This window comes from Nuphar pumila, chromosome 14 (assembly GCF_984573655.1).
Source record: "Nuphar pumila chromosome 14, dmNupPumi1.hap1.1, whole genome shotgun sequence".
NCBI classification, from domain to species: domain Eukaryota; kingdom Viridiplantae; phylum Streptophyta; class Magnoliopsida; order Nymphaeales; family Nymphaeaceae; genus Nuphar; species Nuphar pumila.
Genome location: NC_143262.1, coordinates 39,318,035 through 39,333,232, shown reverse-complemented (window position 1 = coordinate 39,333,232; position 15,198 = coordinate 39,318,035). Strand labels below are relative to the sequence as shown.

General features: G+C 37.5%; 1 long non-coding RNA gene across 1 annotated transcript; it reads left to right on the top strand.

Moving 5' to 3' along the window:
- The first annotated feature begins 1,053 nt into the window (after positions 1-1,053).
- Positions 1,054-6,614, top strand: LOC149816778 (uncharacterized). Its single transcript, XR_016427716.1, has 2 exons — positions 1,054-1,188; positions 6,373-6,614. It is a non-coding gene; the product is annotated as an uncharacterized LOC149816778 (long non-coding RNA).
- The last annotated feature ends 8,584 nt before the right edge of the window (positions 6,615-15,198 follow it).

The following is a 15,198-nucleotide window of genomic DNA, read 5'->3' as shown; positions in this document are numbered from 1 at the left end:
TATTCATCATTGACTTGGCTTGGCCCGAGTTAGATTGATTGACTTGGTCCAAGGTCAAATTATAATTTTTTAAAACTTGAATCCAACTCAAAGAAGCCTTCATTGCAACACAGTCTGAACCCCTTGTAGACTATAATCCATGAAAACCAAGACTGGTTATCAGGGATGAACAAACTCTTGACTGCACAGCCTTGAGTAAAACTTTGATAAACTCATCAAACCAGCTACAGGTGTACCAAAATTCAAACATCACACCGGGGAATCCGCGTGGTTGGTAGGAGCTGGCAGTGCACGTCACCTTGTGGTGGGACGTTGCAGGTTCAAACCACAGTGGTACGTTGAATAGTAACTGGTGGGTCTGCCTAATCCAGCCTGCCTTTTAAAAAAAAAAATTCAAACATCAGTAAGTGACCAAGTTGGCTTAGAGTTGGTTGATACCAGGCGTTTGACCAACTATCCAGGGGTGGAGCAATGAATTTAAATTAGGGTGGGCAGATACGAGTAATAGTATGTTTGATGGGTCGTCCCATGCGCGGTATGAGACGAAAAAGACGTCGAGAACAGAACTTTTAACAAACATTGGACATGGCGGATGGCATTCCGCCCGTTCATTAACGTGTTATTTTCGATCGACCTCCCCCCTGTTACCAAAGGAACATGAATAGAGGGAACAAAGTTAAAAAAAAAAAAATTGATCCACCGGCTTGTGGACCTGCTGGAGCACTGAGTCGTCGCGCTTCTGCTTGTGGAGGAGCCCCGACTTCTTCTTCCTCACCATCTGCCGCTTCTTCCTCTGCATGGCCCTCTGGAAGAGCCCCGCAGGCATCCTCACCACGTCCAGCACGACCAAGTTCACGAGCCCACATAGGTAGCAGCAACACATGGCTGCGCACTAGGTGGCGGTGCCACTGGTGACTTTCGTGAACGGCGAGCACAACAGAGGCTCCTTCTTCCGCAAGGGTTCTTTTGGCAGCTGTTTCCTCCGTCGTCACCGATGAAGTGGCAAGGGCCAGCAAAGTCGAAGGAAGGGCCGATCCTGAAGGACGGCGGCGAGGTGGAGCGGCTGCTAGACGAGCTTCGACTACAACAAGATCTTTGCGGCAAGCTCGGGAGGGGCCATTTCGGTCATGCCTACTCTACTAGGGCTCAGAAGGGCGCATCGCCGTGAAGATCATCTCGAAGGCAAAGGTATGCCTCAGATTCTTGCTATCTTAACTACAACACAACATATTTCAAAGAAATTGATTCATTCATGATATCGATAGTTTCTCTTTCTGTTCGATTTTTTTTATCTCATTGACTAGAGAGGAGTTTCTTTTGTTCGCAGCAGCAATCGGGTTGTTGTTGTGATTGAAATTTAGACAATTAGGGAGGGATTCAATTGATACTAAATCTTCTTTCATCGTGGAAGTTTCTTTCTTCCCTAAGAAGAAGATGTTAATGCCATATCGAACTTCAAACATCGGACATTTGGAATATGAGAGGGTGGTGTATGTTCGCCCCCGATGATTCACTGAATCCCACGTCTGTGTTCGGGGCTTTGAATGAGCACCACGTATACAAGCACATGAGGCTCGTATTCTCGTGTATGTTGACATAACTTTGCATCGGACTCTGGTGTTGTTGCAAAGACTTAAGTACCCTTTCTTGCTATTCTTCTCATAAAGTGATGGTTTGAGAAAATGACAAAAATGCCCTTTATTCAAAAAAGAAAAAACAAACAATTCAAAAAAAGGACAAACATGTCCTCCATCCAGAAAGTCGAGGATGATGTTGACTCTTCAAAGTCTTCTTCTTCTGTCTTTGTTCAAAAAAAGGACAAACATGTCCTCCATCCAGAAAGTCGAGAATGATGTTGACTCTTCAAAGTCTTCTTCTTCTTTCTCTGTTCAAAAAAAGGACAAACATGTCCTTCATCCAAAAAGTCGAGGATGATGTTGACTCTTCAAAGTCTTCTTCTTCTTTCTCCGTAAAATACTGTAAAACCCTCTCTCTCTCTAGAGAAGAAATCAAGGGAGGCAAAAAGTTCTTCCTGGAGAAGGCCATGAACATCAACCCTCTCACTTTCTCTCCCTTCTCTCTCTACTTCTGTGCACATCCAACAGACGATCCTATATTGCTCCATCATCATTTTCTTCTTTTTCCTTCTTCGTAAAACACTGTAAAACCCTCTCTCTCTCTCTAGAGAAGAAATCAAGGGAGGTAAAGAGTTCCCCCTGGAGAAGGCCATGAACACCAACCCTCTCACTCTCTTTCCCTTCTTTCTCTACTTATGTGGGGTCCGGAGGCTCCCCCTTGGCGCGGATCCCGCTGCGCAGTCAGCGGGCGGGGGGGGGGGGTCCAGAGGGGGCCGCCCCTGGCGGGGGGGGGCTCGGGGGGCAGTGCCCTCCGGACAAATTTTTTTTTGGGTCTTCCAACAACGATTTGTAGTATTATCGGGCTTTCATACAGCGATTTGTAGTGTCTTCCACAAATCGCTATAGCGATTTGTAGTGTCTTCCGCAAATCGCTATAGCGATTTGTAGATTCTTCCGCAAATCGCTATAGCGATTTGTAGTGTATTCCGCAAATCGCTATAGCGATTTGTAGTGTTATTCAGTAAGCAAATCGTTGTAAATCGCTACCCGAATTATGACCAACTTGTCAGGGCCATATCTCCCTAACCGAAGGTCATATTCCAAATCCGTAAAAAGTGGTGTCTTCGTTATTGAGTCTAGTTTATTTCTGTAAATTTTCAGCGATTTCTACTGTCATTTTATTCCTCTTTTTAACTAAAAACCAGACCCCTATTATTTTGTGTTATTTGAATTGCACAACACCATTCTCGCTTGACATCCACATCTTGATTTTGGCATGCTCCTTGTTGGATTTTCCATTAATTTCTTCCAACCTTGCTTGGAACAAAAATATGTCTTTCTCACCACGATACCCTGTGCATTTTTTGACCACGACACCCGGGACCCGTGCCGGGGGGAGCCCCCGGACCCCTCTCCTGTAAGGGCAAAAACTCTAAATCAGGCTCCACAACGAATCAAGTTGAACGATGCTACCCACGCTGGAAGGAACCCCCAAACCCTCCTCCTATAAGGGCAAAAACTCTAAATCAAGCTCCACAATGAATCAAGTTGAACGATGTTATCCACGCTGGGAGGAGCCTCCAAACCCTCCTCCTATAAGGGCAAAAACTTTGAATCAGACTCCACAACTCATCAAGTTGAATGATGCTACCCACGCTGGGAGGAACCCTCAGACCCCCCTTTTTGTAAGGGTAAAAACTCTGAATCAGACTCCACAACTCTTCAAGTTGAATGATGCTACCCACGTTGGGAGGAGCCCCTAGACCCCTCTTCTGTAAGGGCAAAAACTCTGAATCAGGCTCCACAACGAATCAAGTTGAATGATGCTACCCACGCTGGGAGGAGCCCACAAACCCTCCTCCTATAAGGGTAAAAATTTTGAATCAGGATCTACAACTCATTTAGTTGAATGATGCTACCCACGCTGAGAGGAGCCCCCAAACCCTCCTCCTGTAAGGGTAAAAACTCTGAATCAAGCTCCACAACAGTCAATGTGCAGGTTAGCCGGTGCTTGATGGAGCAATGTAAGTTCTTCTGTTGGATGTGCATAGAAGTAGAAAAAGAAGGGAGAGAGAGAGAGTGAGAGGGTTGATGTTCATGGCTTCCTCCATGGGAGATTTCTTTCTCAGATAATCCTGCAGTGCAGAGACTGGGTCTTAAATAATCATCTTTGGGGCACTTAAGTCTTTACAACCACTCCTTTTCAAGAATCGTCATTTTTTTTTGGCACCAATGGAGGAGAGGGTACTTAAGTCTTTGCAATCGCATCAAACTCCAATGCTAATTAATGCTGACAAACATGGGGATACGAGACGCACATGCTTACATACGTGGTGCTCTTTGGGACCCCCGAACATGAGATGTAGCTAACTGCCCTGTTCGGGGGGGGGAACATATAACCTGCTTTGTTGGAATATAGCATTCTGAGTACGATCCAAACAACTGTTGGACTTGGAACAATTGTTACTGAATGAACAAAACAAATATTTTGTTCCATTCTTTTTATTCATTTTGTCCAACCTTGAACAAGTGATCAAACATACCTTTAAGTGAACATTTGTGAACAGAACATGATGCACTGTCCTGCCCTGTCCACGCATACCAAACAAAAACTTTTTTTTTGGTAAATTCATGACTGTCCGTCCACCACTGTTCCGTGTGTGTGGTGGGGGGCACACAGCATCTGCTCATCCTACGTTTGTGTGGGCGTGCTGACGTGTGTGGGGTCAGCACTCAACGTATCCACGGACGGGGATTCAAACACCCCTTAAAGGGCCACTGCTGGTGCTGCTCTAATGGACGTGGACTCATGCCACAGCGCTTAGAGAGAGAGAGAGAGAGAGAGAGAGAGAGAGAGAGAGAGAGAGAGAGAGAGAGAGAGAGAGAGAGAGAGAGAGAGAGAGAGGGAGAGATGGCTTTGTCTTTTACATCACTCCAGTCCAAAGTCAACATTTCCAGAATGGTTGGTCTAAGTGGGGACTGTTCCATTAGGCTAGGATTACTGGTTTGTCTCAGTAACAAATGCAACTCTGAAAGTCATTTTTAGTGAAATTAAGTCTGTCAACCTGAGTTGGACCTGTGTCATTAACCAATGGAATTAAAATAATAATCTGCCCAAGTTTTGCCAATTAGCCAAGTTGTACTTAAGAGAGTAATCGGTTAATGTATTTTGAGTCGATGTTGGTCCGAGTTGGTTCAACCACTGACCCCAGTTGGTGATAGCAATAGTTTAAGTTTGAATTTGAAAAGGGAAAGTGGTGTACCAACCACTGGCTTCAGGAAACTGTTGCACTATGAGAAGTGAGGTTGGTAGGAACATACTACCGAAGCAGGTTATATGTTCCCCCAGAACACGCAGGTGCGTGTTCTCAAGTTTGAATGAGCGCCACATATGTAAGCACGTGGGGCTCGTTTCCCCGTGTGTATCAACATAACTTAGCATCAGAGTCCCATTTGTTTGCAAAGACTTAAGTAACCTTTCTTGCTGCCATTAGTGTCATGAAACGACATTTCGAGTAAAGAACAAAAATGTCTGCCTGCCAGAAAAGAGAAAGGGTTAAAATCATCATCGTTTTCGCCCTAAGGAGTAAACGATTCAGATTTAACAAGAGCTCCTCACAATATGTCACCCTAAATGTTCTGGCTCACCCTTTGACGATGCACCATCTGCTGTAACAGGAGCTCCCTTTGACGATGCAGCCTTTGATGTCGTCTGTTGCCCGGTGTCACCCTTTGTCGTCGTCTGCTGCCACTGGAGCACCCCTTTGTCATCGTTTGCTGCGTCAGAACACCCCTTTTCGTCGTCTACTGCCATCGGAGCGTAGTCGAAGCACCGTTGCCACCATCGGCTACATCTACCTTCTAGGTGTTTCTCCTCCACTGTCGGATTAGCAAAACTTGTGTCTTTTCAGTGAGTTTTGTGTAAGATTTCGTTATGTAAACAAATTAATTTATAAATTTGAATGTTAAATCTTACAACTGGTTATACTATTCATGCTAAATAACACCTATTTTCATACTGAAACAAATCGATTTATACCTATCCACCTTCTAGTCGTCAAAAAACAGTTAGCACGATTTGTTCTTATGAAGGCCAAACATTACAACAATATGTACTTATGAAGGCTAAATTTCTACAATAATTTGTAAGTTTGAATTTAACAATGATTTATACATTTAATGCAGTAGCGATTTGTTCGATGCAACAACGATTTATACATTTCAAGGAGTAGTGATTTACGATTTATGATTCATGATTTATACATTTAAAACATCCACGATTTATACATTTAATGCAGTAGCGATTTATGATTTACAATGATATGTACTTATGAAGAGTTCAATTTTTAAAATGATTTATACGTTTGAAGCAACGATTTGTACATTCGATGCAACAAGGATTTATATGTTTGAAGCAGTAGACATGTATATTTATGATTTATGAAGTTACCACAATTTGTACTTAAGTTTGCTAAATCGTACTACGATGTTTACTTACGAAGCCAAAAGGTTGCAACGATATGTACTTATGAAGGGTGTGATTTGTACAACAATTTGTACGTTTGAAGCAGCAATGATTTATACGTTTGATGCAGTAGCGATGTGTAATTATGAAGTTATCTCGATTTGTACTTAATTTTGCTAAATCGTACTACAATGTTTACTTATGAAGCCAAATATTGCGACGACTTGTAATGTTCGTGATTACGTAACAAATGTGATAATTTATAATAATATATACTTGGGGAGGCGGTTGTAACATATAATGATGCAGTTAAATTTATATGTTGTGCAGGTTAGCAGTGACTACAATTCGTAAGACAAGAAAGTCTTTGCCGTTGGAGGGGATGATTCTTGGAGAAATCATCCGCCAATCTGATATATATGAGGGTTATGAAAGTACCAAAATATAATGAACATTGAGAATGAAAAAGACAAGAACAAATTGTTGAATATTTATTATGCGGAGCCTGATCCATCAGATATTGAAGATGAAAAGCAAACGAAGAAAGATGAGGAAGAACTAAGGATGAAAAAGAAGAAGGATGACGAAGAGAAGGAAAAGCAAAGGAAGGAGGAGGAGAATGAAAACTATGTGCACTCTGCCGGCCATGCAAAATTAAATGTACATGCACATCATTCTTCATGTTATCTGTCATAATCGTCAGTTGCATCGCACTATACTATGCATCGAGTTGTTATTTATCATGCCAATAAAAGAAACGACTTATCGTATATGTGTGTTGATGATAGTGATTCACGTGACAACGATTTAATGACATCTACGACGTTGTGAAGCGATTTCAATTTTAATCACTAAATGAACGATGATTTAAATATGCAAATCGCCACCGCAATCGCGCAACAATGTAAATGTCGCATACACACGTTTCAATATCATAATACAAATATCTTACAAATCCACACTAGCAAACACATAATATGTTACAAATCGATATACATATCGCTAAAAAAATTCAGCATAATAGGTTACAAATCGATATTAACAAACAAAACATCTCGCAAATCGATAGTATGTTACTACAACCGCGATTTGTGTTATACTATTCCAATATTTTCTATACAAAGGCAAATCGTTGTGGTCGACATATACGTCATTGCGTAAATCGCATAAATCGTCAACCAGAATCCAGGTCTCATAAGGCATATCAATTTTTGACAACGAGCAGGATATGGAACAACGTTTACTGTTGAAGCCCAAACGTTACAACGATATGTACTTATAAAGGGTGTGATTTCTACATTGATTTGTACGTTTGAAGCAACGATTTATACGTTTAAAGCATGAATGATTTATACGTTTGATGAAATAACGATTTATACTTGTTGATGATAGCGATTCACGTGACAACTATTTAATTACATGTACGAAGTTTTGAAGCGATTTTCATAAAAATCGCTAAATGAGCAATGATTTGAACACACAAATGTCCACCTCATGTCGTTACAATGTAAATTTCTCATGCACGATTTTCAATTATATACTACAATATCTAATAAATCAACACTAGAAAGCACTTAATATTTCACAAATCGGTACATATATCCCATAATATATTAATATACCTAACCCTATACCCTAAATCCTAAACCCTTAATATCTTACTAAACCGTAACCCTAAACCCATAATATATTACTAAACCCTAAACCCTAAACCCTAAACCTAAATCCTAAACCCTAAACCCTAAACCTAAATCCTAAACCCTAAACCCTAAACCTAAAATCTAAAACCTAAAACCTAAAACCTAAACCCTAAACCTAAACCCTAAACCCTAACCCTAAACCCTTAATATCCTACTAAACTCTAATGCTAAACCCTAAACCTTAAACCCTAAACCTAAACCCTAAACCCTAACCCAAACCTTAAACCCTAAACCCTTTAACCATAAACCCTTTAACCCTAAACTCTAAACTATAAACCCTAAACCATAAACCTAAACCCTAAACCCTAAACCATAAACCCTAAACCTAAACCCTAAACCCTAAACCTAAACCTAAAGCCTAACCCTAAACCTAAACCTAAACCCTAACCCTAAACCCTTAATATCTTACTAAATTGTAACGCTAAACCCTAAACCCTTAATATATTACTAAACCCTAAACCCTAAACCCTAAACCCTAAACCCTAAACCTAAACCTAAACCCTAACCCTAAACCCTAAACCTAAACCTAAACCAAAACCCTAACCCTAAACCCTAAACCCTAAACCCTTTAAACCTAAACCTAAACCTAAACCTAAACCTAAATCCTAACCCTAAACCCTAAAATCTAAACCCTAACCCTAAACCCTAACCCTAAAACCTAACTCTAAGCCCTAAACCCTAAAACCCTAAAGCCTAAACCTCAACTGTAAACCCTAAACCTAAACCCTAACCCTAACCCTAAACCCTAAATCCTCAATTTATATGTTGATTCTGTATATCGATTTATAAGCTATCAACATGAATTTTCATATCGATTTGTATGATATTTGATCATCGATTTGCGTTATACTATGACAATATTTTTGTAACAAAGGCAATTCGACTAAACATTACAACGATTTTTAAGATATCAATAGGAATTGCTATATCGATTTAAGATATTGTTTTGATTCTTAATATCGATTTAAGATATTGTTTTGATTCTAAATATTGATTTTTAAGATATCAATACAAATTTTCAAATCGATTTAAGATATTGTTCTGAATCTTAATATCGATTTCTATATTGATTATTAATATCGATTTAAGATATTTTTTTTTATTCTTAATATCGATTTAAGATATTGTTTTGATTCTAAATATTGATTTTTAGGATATCAATAGGAATTTTCATATCGATTTATGATATTGTTTTGATTCTTAATATCAATTTAAGATATTGTTTTGATTCTAAATGTTGATTTTTAAGATATCAATATGAATTTTCGAATCGATTTAAGATATTGTTTTGAATCTTAATATCGATTTCTATGTTGATTCTTGATATCGATTTAAGATATTGTTTTGATTCTTAATATCGATTTCTATCCTGATTCTGTATATCGATTTAAAAGCTATCAACAAGAATTTTCATATCGATTTGTATGATATTTGATCATCGATTTGTGTTATACTATGACAATATTTTCATAACAAAGGCAAATCTTTGTAGCCGACAAAGACGTCATTGCATAAACTGCCTAAAACGTGAACAATTTAAAGGTATATATTATTTTATTATAAAATCTTTGGCAGGTCCCATAAGCATTAAACTCATCTGCTATAAAAGGAGCTCCTCACAATATTTCTCTCTAAACGTTGCACAAAAAATCTAACCCTTCATCTTCTTTTATCGGAGTACCCTTTGCTGTCTTGATGAGTTTTTGTGTTGTGCAGGTTACCAATGGCTTACATTCGTAAGAGAAGAAACACTTCATCGTTAGAGGAGAAATCTCTTGACAAAATCGTAGAACAATATGCTTTGTATGAGCAATTAGAAGCGTACTATAGAATAATGATGATTAAGAATGATAAAGAAATGGAGCAATTGCTGGTAAAGTATAGAGTGGAGCCTAATCCGTCAGATATTGAAGATGATAATCTAATGAAGAATGATGAGAAAGTACATATGAAAAAGAAGAAAAAGGATGATGAAGAGAAGCAAAAGGAAAGGAAGAAGGAGAATAATGAAAAAAAATAAAGAAAATCAAGGCAAAAGAAGGAGGAGGTGGAGGATAGAGAAAAGCAAAGGAAGAATAAGGAGGAGGAAGAGAAACGAAGGCAAAAGGAGGAGGAGGAGGAGAGGGAAAATCAAAGGAAGAATAAGGAGAAGAAGAAAGAGAAGCGAAGGCAAAATAAGGAGGAGGAGAGGGAAAAACAAAGGAAGAATAAGGAGAAAGAGAAGCGAAGGCAAAAGGAGGAGAAGAGGGAAAAGCAAAGAAAGAATAAGGAGGAGGAAGAGAAGTGAATGCAATTGAAAAAGAGCAAGGAGGAGGAAGAGAAGAAAATACAATTAAAAAAGGAGGAGGAGGAAGAAAAGCAAAGATAATTGACGAAGAAGGAAGAGGAAATGCAAAGGAAGCAGATTCAGGATAAGGAAGAGAAAGAAAGACAAAGGAAGTAGAAGGAGGACGGGAAGAGAAGGAAAGACAAATTATGGAGAAGGAGAAAAGAGAAGGAGGATGAGGAAGAGAAGGAAAGACAAATAATGGAGGAGGACAAGGAAGAGAAAGAAAGAGAAAGGAAGAAGCAAGAAGAGGAAGAGAAGGAAAGGGAAAGGAAAAAGCAGGAGGAGGAAGAGAAGGAAAGGAAAAGAAAAAAATAAAGGATGGATACGAAAGAGCGAAGGAAAGAAGAAGTACAAAAGCAAGGGAAGGGAGGGGATGAAGAGTAGAAAAGTATGACCAAGGTACATTAATCGCTATTGGATGTTGCGATGTACTGTGGTAGGTATTATTATGTATAGTGATTACTATGTATAACGATTACTCTATATAACGATTACTGTTATAGTGATTACTATGTATAGCGATTACTGTGATAGCGATTATTATATATAGCGATTAATTGTGATTTGATATTTTGTGTTACAGGAATGTCAGAAGAGAAACAAAGCAGCAGGTAAAAAGCTGAAAAGGCGGTGTCAGTGGCCTGTAGATCTGTCGTGGTACAAAAAGCTGAGTGAATATCAGAAGGACCGATTACGAAAGATGCACTTCGGCGGCCTTCTGGACCAACATTATTTTGAAAATTACTGGAACACCATGACCCACTTGGTCAATAAGTGTAACCATAAGACAAACACATTTCAGTTTGGGGGTTTTGAGATCACCATGACCCTAGAAGAAGTGGCACAGATTACAGGTCTTAAGTGCCATGGAAGTGTTGTCCTAACACGGGATTCAAACTATAACCCAAGAGACAATTGCACGACCCTTCTAGGAATGTTGATAGAGGAATGACGTGAGTGTATTTCTGGTGGAAGCAATTCCTCATCGATAAAAGTTTATTTTTTTTGTAATAAATGAAAAGACCGGTCTGCTACATGTGCATCTAAAGCAGCTCACCAAGAGTTGCGTGACTTCCTTCTTTATATTTTTGGACTTACTTAATTTTTTTATTGTCTGGTTCGAGAATAAGTTACTTGTGGTTGTAGTTCTTGGAAGAGTTAGATAAAGTCGACAACTGGGCATGGGGCGTTGCTATACTCGCACACTTATACAATCAACTTTGTCGTGCGAGTAAGGATACGAAAATCGTCTGAGGGTTTTGGCCATTTGTTCAGGTATTTTTTTATTACATATTTAGTACTTGTAGACTAAGCTCGTTGAAGGTTGTAGTCTTACTAATATATTATTTTTGTAGGCTTGGACGTGGGAGCATATTGTCGCTTTGCGTCGTCCTCAGTGTGGCCCTGCAGTTTGTGATTTTCTCAAGATCGGCTAGTGGGCTTCAATAAATGCTGAGTTAAATGCTCAGTTCATTTTAGATGGTCTGCAATTAAATGAGGTAAATGGTTTAAAATCATTATAATGTTTAGCATTCTTAAGTAATAATCACTTTAGGATTTTGTCTTCCTTAGTACAAATCACTATCTCCTTAGCATCTAACTTTCATTAGCGTAAATCATTATAATGTTTAGCATTCTTAAGTAATCATCATTTTAGGATTTTGTCTTCCTTAATATAAATTGTTATTTTCATAACATCTAACTTTTATTAGCGTAAATTGTTATAATGTTTAGCATTTTTAAGTAATCATCGCTTAAGAATTTTGTCTTAGTACAAATCATTATCACATTTGCATCTAACTTTCATTAGCATAAATCATTGTAATGTTTAGCATTCTTAAGTAATCATCACTTTATAATTTTGTCTTAGTACAAATCATTATCTTCTTAGCATCTAACTTTCATTAGCGTAAATCGTTGTAATGTTTAACATTTTTAAGTAATCATCGTTTTAGGAATTTGTCTTCCTTAGTTCAAATCGTTATTGCATTTGCAACTAACTTTCATTAGTGTAAATCGTTGTAATGTTTAGCATTCTTAAGTAATCATCGCTTTAGGATTTTGTCTTTCTTAGTACAAATCGTTATCACATTCAACATTTTGCATGAATAATTATGTCTATATTTAAACCACAATCTCGATTGTACAGGTTGTGTGGAGATCGTATGAAGATGGGGAGGACGAGGACGAAGAGGTAGTTGTTGTGACTGCGAGACTATCTGTCTGCGATATTTGACTCTTTAGCAAATGTGAAGCCGAGTTGCAGCATGGTAGTCGAGTACTCCTACAAGCTGGCTTGGGACAGTCGATACCAAAAGTGCATGTACTATTGAGAAGGAAGATGAATAGTGGTGGGGGTAGGAACGTGAATTGGCACAAACACTTTAGGTTGAATAGCTGGAACAAAGGAGGTGTTTGTGCCATACCATATGATTATAAAGAATGACAATATGACCCCAATTATTTCAAACAATATTGGCAACCCATGCATCGAAATTGACAGATTGAGGAGAAGCAACTTGAAAGTAAGGTCACTCTTGTCCCCGAGCATGTCGTCTTCCAGTATAGATGTAACGTCCATCATGTCCCTTTGGCGGATACTACGATTTCCTCTGTTGCAGTATACGATAAGGAGCAAACACAGCTCTCAAAGGAGAATGTATTGTTCGACAAAAGGTTAGCGATGCTGGAAAGGGAGAATAAGGAGTTACGTAAGGACATACAGAATTTGGGAAGACAAATTGGGTCACTGGTTGAGATGATTACCAGTGGGTTTAATAAGATCAAGGGAACGAAGAGTCCACCGAATAAAGAGACTCCACCAAGGCAAAGAAAGAGACGATTTTTATGTCCATTTGAGTCGTCAAGTGCCCGTGAATAAATATATTATATGATTTGTGTATCACAATAATTCTATGTTGTAATTCTATCATTCTTTGTTGTAATTATATAATTCTTTCCTTAATAAATGTAACACAGAAGTGACACTGAAAAATCGACAAGACTATATAAACTTAGTTTTGTAATTATATAATTCTTTCATGATTTGTACCTACATTTGCTAAATTGTATATCAATTATTGACTTAGGGTTTATTATGTATCGTGATTCCTGTGATAGCGATTACTCTGTATAGCGATTACTATGTATAGCGATTATGAAGTTACCATGATTTGTACTTACATTTGCTAAATCGTATAACGATTACTAGTTTAGGGTTTATTATTTATAGTGATTCCTGTGATAGCGATTACTTAGTATAACGATTAATAGATATAGCGATTATGAAGTTACCACGATTTGTACTTACGTTTTACTAAATCGCATAGCGATTACAAGTTTTGAGTTTATTATGTATAGTTATTCCTGTAATAGCGATTACTCAGTATAGCGACTATAAAGTTATCATTTGTACTTACGTTTGCTAAATCGTATAACGATTACTGGTTTAGGGTTTATTACTTATAGTGTTTCCTGTGATAGTGATTACTTAATATGGTGATTACTTAGTATAGCGATTATGAAGTTACCATGCTTTGTATATACATTTGCTAAATCGTATAACGATTACTGGTTTAGGGTTTATTATTTATAGTATTTCCTATGATAGCGATTACTTAGTATAGAGATTAATAGGCATAGCGATTATGAAGTTACCATGATTTGTACTTACGTTTGCTAAATCATATAGTGATTACTATTTTTTAGTTTATTTTGTATAGTGATTCATGTAATAGCGATTACTAGGTATAACGATTATGAAGTTACCACAATTTGTACTTAAGTTTGCTCAATCGTTAAGCGATTACTGGTTTAGGGTTTATTATTTATAACATTTTCTTTAAGTGCAAGGAATGTCACATAACATTAGTTTAGGGTTTAGGGTCTAGAGTTTAGGGAAACGTCATCTGACACACTACTGATGTTATGCGATGTGTCATTCATTTACATGTACTAACATCGCTTCAATGATACTAGCAAATAAAACATCTTTTAATTAATGTGCAATGTAATTTATTTATTTATTAATATTCTTTGGGCATAATTTTTGAAAACTGGTAGGACGTGAAATGATGTGAAGAATAAACAAATAAAGTGTCGCATAACTTCAATAGTGTGTTCCACAAGGAACACAAGATGTTTTCTTTAAGAGCATGGTGTTACGACAATGAAGTTGTACACGACACTTCAAGTACAAGGTTTTGATGATGAACAAGTGAATCAACTGCATTTCAGCTAAGGCAATGAAGAAAGATGACAAGAATTAAAGAATTCAATGAAGAATCTTTGAAGACAAATATACAAATGTAAATTTCATTAAATGTCTTAGATTCTTGTAAGAGCCTTACTTAGAGTGCATATTTCAATTGTATTTCATCTAAAAAGTCTTTAGAAAAACTTTTCTAAAAAAACCCTTCATGAAAATCGTTTTAGAAAACTCTTTACTTAATTTTTCATGTTTATTAGTTGACCAACAGATTCACCAGTCGACCAACTTTTTTGTGCCAATTTTTTAAAGAAAAAATATCAAATTTCTGAATTAGTCGACTAATCGACTCTTAGTCGACCAGACAAAATGTTTGATTTCTAGAAAATTTAGCAGGAGTCGACTGGAGGTTTTCTTAGTCTACCAGACAAAATGTTTGTTTTTAGAAAAATTTAGCAGGAGTCGACTGAAAGGTTTTTCAATCTACTGATGATTTCATCAATCAACTAACTTTTCTTTAGCCGACTAAGTTTCAAACTCCAGATTTTAAAACGGTTCCGTTAAACACAGTAGTCGACCGACAATAACTGTCAGTCTACTAATATTTGATTTCAGTCGACTAACTATTGTTCAAGTCGACTAATATAGTTATTTTCCTGTAACTTTTAAAAGGTGTGTCTTTTCATTTTTCAAATGAATTGACTATTCAAAAGTGACTGTTTTGATACCCTTTTGTATTACCAACATATGAAATCTTTTAACTATAAATAAGAGTGAATTCTACAATCAAAAATATCAAATTACATTGAATTACAAAGATCAAATTCTTTGCTTTTCACTCATATTCATTCAAGTATTTGTTTTCTAACTCACTTGATGTTTTCACTCAAATTCTTTTGAGAGATAGTGAATTCGTGAGT